Source organism: Capricornis sumatraensis, chromosome 4 (genome assembly GCF_032405125.1).
Source record: "Capricornis sumatraensis isolate serow.1 chromosome 4, serow.2, whole genome shotgun sequence".
Taxonomy (NCBI): Eukaryota; Metazoa; Chordata; class Mammalia; order Artiodactyla; family Bovidae; genus Capricornis; species Capricornis sumatraensis.
The window spans coordinates 18,986,079-18,994,868 of NC_091072.1; the positions used below are offsets into that span (position 1 = coordinate 18,986,079).

Genomic DNA, 8,790 nt, shown 5'->3' on the forward strand with positions numbered 1-8,790 from the left:
TCTGATGCTGGGAGGGATTGGGGGCAGGAGGAGAAGGGGACGACAGAGGATGAGATGGCTGGATGGCATCACGGACTCGATGGATGTGAATCTGAGTGAACTCCGGGAGTTGGTGATGGACAGGGAGGCCTGGCATGCTGCAATTCATGGGGTCGCAAAGAGTCAGACACGACTGAGCGATTGAACTAACTGAACTGGAGGTTGTCGGCTGCTTCAGAATGAAGCTGAACATCTCTTTCCCTGCCACTGACTGCCAGAAGCTGATTGAAGTGGACGATGAACAAAAGCTTTGTACTTTCTACGAGAAGCGTAGGGCCACAGAAGTTGCTGCTGACGCTCTGGGTGAAGAATGGAAGGGTTATGTGGTCCGAATCAGTGGCAGGAACGATAAGCAGGGTTTCCCCGTGAAGCAGGGTGTCTTGACCCGTGGCCGAGTTCGCTTGCTACTGAGTAAAGGGCATTCCTGTTACAGATCAAGGAGGACTGAAGAGAGAAAGTGCAAATCTGTACAGGGTTGCACTGTGGATGCCAATCTGAGTGTTCTCAATTTGGTCATCGTGAAAAAAGGGGAGAAGGATATTCCTGGAATCACTGATACTACAGTGCCTCGTCACCTGGGTCCCAAAAGAGCTAGCAGAATCCGCAAACTTTTCAATCTCTCTAAAGAAGATGATGTCCGCCAGTATGTTGTGCGAAAGCCCCTAAACAAAGATGGTAAAAAACCTAGGACTAAAGCAGCCAAGATTCAGCGTCTCGTGACTCCACGAGTTCTGCAACACAAACGGCGGCGTATTGCTCGGAAGAAACAGCGTACTAAGAAAAATAAAGAAGAGGCAGCAGAATATGCTCAACTTTTGGCCAAGAGAATGAAGGAGGCCAAACAAAAACGGCAGGAACAGATTGCCAAGAGACGGAGGCTGTCCTCTCTGAGAGCTTCTACTTCCGAGTCCAGGCAAAAATGAGATGTTCTAAGAGTAACAAATAAATAAGATCAGACATTAAAAAAACCAACAACACAGCACTGTAAATCAACTATAGTACATTTTGTTTTTTAAAAAGAAGAAAAAGAATGCTCTAATTCTTGGGGTGCCTGCCTGGCTCATGAAAATTCCTTTTTCTAAAAAACAGCTCCAGAACCCAGGAGTGAGCTCCTGAAAGACTGTCATCCAATCAACTGGCTAAGCTGATTGATTGAAGGAAGACCTCTGGTCCAGGCTAAACCAGTCAGAATAGTTCTCTAAGACAATTTTTCCAACTGCAGCTTAAAATCCAGCCCTCTTTGGAGGTGGAAGCCTGGTATGTGAGTCTTGGGAGCTGTCAGTGCCATGCGGAGGGATCTTGACTGCAGGTGGAGAATGAATCCAACAGGTAGGGAGAAGCAAAGACACAGAGCTTGTGTCCTGCTGAATTCCAGTCCATGGTTCCAGCTGTCCCCAGGCCCAGCTGTTCCCCTGTGCCTCCCACTGCCGTGTGACCTGCTGTGTTTGTTTATCTAATGCGTTCTCTTTTCCTTGCCTGTTAGCGAGGTTCCTGTCACTTGTAATAAAAGCATCCTGAGTAGTCCAGCACTGTGTCACGTGCTGTGCTGCTTGTTGGGGGCATGCAGAGATGAACAGACAAGAATGCACATGCTTAAAGGACCTACAGTTCTGTGTGTCAACCGTAATACAGGGTGGAAAATTATAAATGTTTTAAGAGGACTCAAAAGCTGTAGGAAAGTAAAGGTGGGAGAAATCCCTTCTACAGGGAGGCTTTAGGGACAACTTCTTGTCTGAGATGGCTTTTGAACTTGCCTGTAAGGTAAGATGAATTTTGCTCATGTGGCCACGAAGGAGAGAAGGCCCTCGAGATGGAGAAAAGGGACTTCCCTGGAAATCCAGTAGTTAAGACTTCACCTTCCAATGCAGGGGGTGCAGGTTCGATTCCTGGTAGGGAAGCCACGTGCTTTGCAGCCAAAAAACCAAAACATAAAACAGAAGCGATGTAACAAATGCAATGAAAGACTTTAAAAATGGTCCACATTCCAAAAAAAAAAAAAGAGAGAGAGAGAGAGAGAAAAGCACATGAGCAAAGATTAAGAAGCAAAGTGGGACATATGTGAAAAATAGGCATGCCCAGTAGGTCAAAGCATTGAGCCTCAGTGGGGAAACATGAAGATTTTTAAGCAAGACAGGAATGTGGTCTTTGAACAGTAGGTTGGAATGGAGGAGACATGGGATCATGCAGCTAGGAGATTCTTACACTGTGCCAAGCTGAAAATGATAAACGTTCTGACTAGGAGAAGGCCAATAGGGAATGGGGGAAATGAGGAAACTCCTTACTTTGGATAATCACAGGGTTTTCAGTCCAGCATATCTCAAGAGCAGGGAACAGGGACGGACTGGGGGCCCACGGGGTGAAACAAAGGCTGAGACAGGCCCTGTGGGGAGTCTCTTGTTGTTTAGTGACCCCAGGGAATGTCGCCCGCCAGGCTCCCCTGTCCATGGGGTTCTCCAGGCAAGAAGACTGGAGTGGGCTGCCATTTCCTCCTCCAGTGCGGGGTTTGAGGAGTGACTGGAGCACTGCGTCATTGACATCTTCCTTGAGACTAACTGGTAAGAACTAGAAGTAAAACCAGGAACCAGGCTCCACGGTGGTGGCCTCACAGCAGAGAGAAGGTAAAAGGCGCAGGTTCCCCACCAGAGGGACCTCGGGAAGCCTGCGAAAGACACAGGCGAAAGAATCAAAAAACAAAGAGGCACGGGGAGACCCTTGTAGAAACGGTGGAGGCTGGGAACAGCTTACATGGGGAACTGCGTGATTCAGAAGTGGGAACGTTCCAGCCTGGGTGAAGATGCAAGGAAATCCAGGAGGACGTTCAAGCCACAACGAGAAGGGGGTGCTTCCCTGGAGGTCCAGTGGCCGAGACGCTGCGTTCCCAGTGCAGGGGGTCTGGCCTCCCTCCCTGGCCCAGGAGCTAGATCCCACCTGCCGCAACTAAGACCTGGCACAGCCAAATAAATAAATGTTTGTTTTTTAAACAAATAAAGAAAGAAAACAATGAGAAGGGTTCGGTAGGGATGGGGGGAATGTGAGAGCGTGCAGAGCCCAGTGGAGAATTTCCAGGCTTCCAAGTGTGGGCCAGGAGAGATCCTGTTTGATTATCTGCCTGTGTCTTGGTGACATTAAGCAGTGCAGATAAAGCTCTCTCGACCCGAGGAGGCTGAGGAACTGTAAGAAAAGATCTATGGGTGTTTCTAGAATGGAGAGGAGCAAGAGACATCTGAAGAGTACTTTAGAGGGTGGCAGGCAGGAAGAAGGACTGGGGAAGCTGAGGAGGCATAGTGGTGTGGACTTCCTTGGAGTTGATGATGGACCAAAAAATAGTCAGGAAGAGGAACTGAGGAAGCAGGCATCAGGAGATTCATGTCAGTTTGGAATGGGAAGGGTGCGGAAAGGAGGTATGTGTGTGGAATGCTGTGCAAAAAGAGGAGGAACGTATCCTCCTGCAGATAAAGTCAGATTTTGCCGAGAGTGAGGTGATGAAACAAGCATTTGAGGCAAAGATTGAGGGTATCAGATGGTTTATTTCCAAGAGATGTCTGGTTGCCCAGGGGGCCTGGAGGAGAGCTCAGACTGAGCTGCAGAGAACCAAGAATGCAGGGGAAAAAAAGATGAGCATGGTTGATAATTTTTACAGTAAATTTAATGAAGTGAGAGTAGCTCAGGACTCACATTAATGATAAAGAAGCAGACATAGGAGGGAGTCGGGGAGGGGGGCTGGATGAAGAGGGTCAAAAGGAACCAATGTCTAGTTACAAGATAAATAAGTACCAGGTATGTAATGCATAACATGATAAATATAATTAGCCCTGCCATATGTTATATATGAAAGTTAAGACAGTAAATCCTAAGAGCACTCATCAGAACGAAAAAGATGTTTCTATTTTTTTATGTCACACCTATATGAGATGATGGACGTTCACTAAATTTATTATGATAATCACTACATATGTAAGTCAAATTGTTAACATTGTACACATTAAACTTATATGGTGCTGTGCGTCAGTTATGTCTTAATAAAACTGGAAGTAAAAAAAAAAAAAAAAAACAACTTGTAAAAGTCATTTTGCAAAAAGGGCTTCCCTGATGGTTCAGTGGTAAAGTCTGCCAGCTGATGGAGGAGACATGGTTCAATCTCTGATCCAGGAAGATCCCAGTGGATATGGGGCAACAAAGCCCGTGGCCTCACAACAACTGAGCCTGCGCTCTAGAGCCTGGGAACCATAACTACTGAAGCCTGAATAATCCTCAATAAGAGAAACAACTGCAATAAGAGACCCCTGCACCGTAATCAGAGCAGCCCCCACTCACTGCAACTAGAGAAAAAAAGCCCTCGCAGCAACAGAGACCCAGCACAGCCAAAAATGAATAAATAATAATAAATTTTTTAAGAGTCAATTTAAAAAAAGGAGATATAGAGGGACTTCCCTGGCAGTCCAGTGGTTAAGACTCTAAGCTCCCAATGCAAGGGGTTAGGGTGAGATCCCTGGACAGGGAACTAAGATCCTGCACATCACATGGTGAGATAAAAAAAAAAAAAGATGTAGGCAGATGAAATTCTTTTTACAAGATTGTTTTCACAAGTGTGGACATATTCCCCCTCTTCCATGCTTCCATGTGTGAGTCCTGTATTTGCTTGGCAAATCGCGTGTGAGTGCATACATGTGCATATGTGTATGTGGGTATGCACACAAGATAACAAGAGGTCACTGGACCTTTGCTATGTTTGGAGGTAAGGGACCTATGTCCCCCCTTTTGGTCACTGTGGTAAACAGAGAAGCATAAAAGATTCCAGAGCAAATAGCTGCTTCCCTGACTCTTTATTTTCTACCAAAAAAAAATAATAATAATAATAAAGGAATGCCAGGGCTGAAGGTGGAAGCAAAGGTTATCCAGGGCTGCTTTTGGAGATAAGCCCATTTTCCCTTAACAGCTTGTCTTTCCCAAAGCCTCATGATCTGAGGATTATCACCCCTTGGGTCTTCTCCCAGCAGCATGGATGGAAGATAACCCTGCTCCACTCATTTTCAGACCACCATGGCTCCAGTCCCCATGTCCCAGATGCAGGGAACCCATTGGGTGTGGGTAGAGTCCTATACACAGCGACTCAGGCACAGGTTCCAGAGTTACGCCCAGAGTTCGTGAAGGTGCCCTGCTCTTCCGTTCCCTGCTAGCAGCTGCCACCCGTGTCACGGATGGGGTGGCAACACAGGGCAGTGAGGAGGCGCCCCAGCTGCATCCCCCACTGACTGTGACCTTGGAAAGGTTAGCCTTCCCGGAGCCTTGCGGTCCTCACCTGGATCACGGTTATGATGGTCATCTACCTCATTTGTGACAACAAACGGGCATGGAATGGAGAAGGAAATGGCAACCCACTCCAGCGTTCTTGCCTGGAGAATCCCATGGACAGAGGAGCCTGGCAGGCTACAGTCCGAAGGGTCCCAAAGAGTTGGACACAACTCATGTGATGCACGCAATAGGCATGGAATACCTATGAATACTTAGCACAGTGCCTGTTAGTTACTATTAGCACAGTGCTGTTACTATTGTTATGCATGCAGTAAGCTTTCAGCGGGAAGGAGGAGGCATGGTGAGCACGGTGTTCAAGGACAGGGGTGTAGACCTGGAGCACTGTGGTGGCGGCAAGAGCCCAGGTCCATGGAGAGGACTCGGAGCCTTACAAACAGAGTGCGACAGAGCACAGAGCCTTCAGGTGTGCCCTGGGTGGTTCTGTGTTTCAGTAACAAGGTTCCCTGGGGTCAGGCCTCACTGCTCAAAGTGTGGTCTGCACCAGAGCTCTGGTACCCCCTGGAGGCTGGTAAGGAATGCTGATTCTCCGGCCCCACCTCCGGCCACCAGAATCAGCACCTACATTTTATTTGTATTATTTATTTATTTATTTATTTATTTTTTTTTTTTGGCTATGCTGTGCATGCAGGATCTTAGTTCTCTGACCAGGGATGGATCCCACAACCTCTGCTTTGGAGTTTTAGCCATTGGACCATTAGGAAAGTCCCAGCATCTGCATTTTAAACAAGGTGTTCAGGTGGTTCATGAGCACTTGGGAGTTTGGAGCTGAGGGACTCAGCTAGCCCCATTTATTAACCAGCAGCACCTTCCCAAGAAGGCGGGAGGAGCTCACAGCCCTGACAATGTTTCTGGGTGACTGAGAGAAGATGGTGGTCAGAGAAGAAACCTCCAGGCTGGCTGCCCCCTAGTCAAACACCTCTCAGGGGCCCCTCTCCAGAAAGAGCATTCATACGGGAAAAGAGGGGTACAAATCCACTGAAACCCTGAGTGGTGCCTGGTGAAGGGAGAATCCTGCATAAACGATGAAGCAAATTAACCTCGTGGCAAGACTGAGAGCACCACAGCCTTGGTCAGCCCCGGAGAGGCTGTTTGCAAAGTGCCTGGAGCCTTAGCCCTGTGTGTGTGCAGTGTTGTAAACAATCCTCTCCACAATATGCATGGTGAGGAAAAAGGTCTGCTTTCTTTCATAAACAGAACCGCTTGTGCCTGCGTAAAAGGAAATACTAGTTGATTAAGACCTTTTCTGAGAGGGTACAGAAAACTCTGTCTCCAAAGAGAGGGAAGGGCTTTTTCTTTACTGTGAAGTGAAACCAGTCTCTGAATCCAGCTTTCTCTTTCTCACTGCCCTGTCCACAAGAGATTTTCTCTGTTGATAATTTTTAAGTTTTCAGTTGACAGAACCCATGATCTGCTCCTTCACCGAACCCTGGGCCCAAGACGTAGAGCTCTGGCTGTCTGGTAAACAGACAGGGCGAGGGGACGCCAGAGACTTCCAGCAATGGTGCTTGCTACCCGAGTCGGGTCCCTCCCCAGCACCTCTGCAAGGCGTGAGGCCCTCCCTAAGGGTTTGCCCTCCAGGGAGTGGTCCTGGCGGGGCCCCCGGGGCCCAGAGCCGGCCCTGTGTGCTCTGGGCAGAGGCCCTGTCCATCAGCACTCCTCTGGGGTCTGTCCCGTTTTAGTCAGGAATGTTCCCCAGATAAAGAACCCAGAGGAATGCAGGCCCTCCATCGCAGTGACCCAGGGACAGAGGATCTTTATCACGCGCTGGGCAAGTGCAGGCAGCCCCTCAGACTACGCCGTGAAACCCCCAAACGGGGATGACACTGAAATCAGGGAACTGAGTCCAGGAACAGAAGGCGCTGGTGACGCCTTCCCCAGCTCATCTCTGACCTGGGGGTCCCAACACCCACTTCTTTCCCGGCCTGGCTCCTCCTCTGAGCCTGACCCCCCCGGGGACTGCAGATTACTGAACGGTTATATTTAGCAAGTCCAGGGAAGGGACGGGCCAGTCCAGCCCACGAGCCCTCTTCCTTCAGAGACCCGGATTCCTTTGTCTTCTCCCTTCCCTTCCCTTCCTAGTCCTTCCTGCCGGCTGGCCCTTAACCCCTTCCTGGCCTGAGGACTTGCCTACTGGCCTCACCCTTAGGCAGGACAGACTCTGAGAGGTGTCACCCAAGTGTCTAGGGACCCAAACTCCTGCCTGAAATTCTGCTCCATAAACCTTTCTCCTGGAACCTGAATATTTTTTGTCATTCAGTGTTTCCTCATAAAATTACGCAAGTACCCTTGAGAAGGGAAATGACAAGCTTTTCTTTTATCAGCTCACAGACCCTTAAGAATGGGTCCAAGTTAAGGCTTTGGAGGAGAAAGAGCACACTGGAGTCTGAGAAAGTTGACTCTTGGTGACGAGAGGAGGACTGATGAGTCTCCCAAACCCACTAAAATGGAGCGAAGGAGTGAAAAAAAAAAAACCATAAATCCACAAGGGCCAAAATCAATGGACAGGAACTCAGAGGAGAGAATACACAACTTTGCTACAGCTGTGAATAAAATAAAATAAAATGTGGATTTAGGGTTTGTGAGTGGGATGAGGGGTGAGGTGGAGTGTGGGAGGCAGCGGGCACGAGAGCCCTGGTGTTAGGGGAAACGCTGACTGACACTACCCAGCCTAGTCAGGCACCGCAGTAACCGTGTGTGAGGTACTTTATGACAGGGAGATCCTGGTAAGGAACACAGGACTAACAAGCCACCACTGAAAGGTCAAAAAGGAGACACCAGCCCATATGTCTTACCAACATATGGTAAGAATTACCCAGAATCCTTCTCGCTGGCATCCATCTTGGCTGAACAATGCGGGCACCACCAGGAAGGACCCTGAGTCAGAATGATTGGCCAGAGACAGCCTGGAGACTGGTAGCATCACCATAGTACCAGCTAGATGGCAGAGAAGTCCTTCTGGGTTCCCTTACCCTCCTGCTCTCTGCCCAGCTGCCCCCTCCCAATTAAAGTCTCTCGTTTTGTCAGCACGTGTGTATCCTTGAACAATTCATTTCCTGGTGTCAGATAAGAGCCCTCTCTCCGGCCCCAGAAGGGGTCTTCCTTCCTGTAACCCTAGATCTTGCTGTTCCGCTAGGAAGGCAATAGGCAATATCTAAAACTGAAAAATCAAGCTGTAGTTGAGTAGGCTTATATTTCAAAACTACAGAGTAAGTACCAGAAAAAAACAAAAGCAGAGGCCTCAGAAGTGCAGAGGGCTACATCCGGGATTCCTGCTTTTCCTTCCAAATCCAGCAGTGTTCAGTTTTTCAACAAGTTAATGTTTCTTCTTGTAATAGACATAAAATTCGCCCCCCCCCCAAAAAAAAAAAAATGAGAGAAATGAGAAGGAATAAGAGAAATGCTTTTGATCTCTGGTTTCTACCTGGGGCTGGCTCAGCT

The 8,790-nt window shown here is 48.4% G+C and overlaps 1 pseudogene; it reads left to right on the top strand.

Annotated features, from left to right (window-relative positions):
• Positions 1 to 218: 218 nt before the first annotated feature.
• LOC138079301 (small ribosomal subunit protein eS6 pseudogene) lies at positions 219 to 962 on the top strand (annotated as a pseudogene).
• Positions 963 to 8,790: the final 7,828 nt, after the last annotated feature.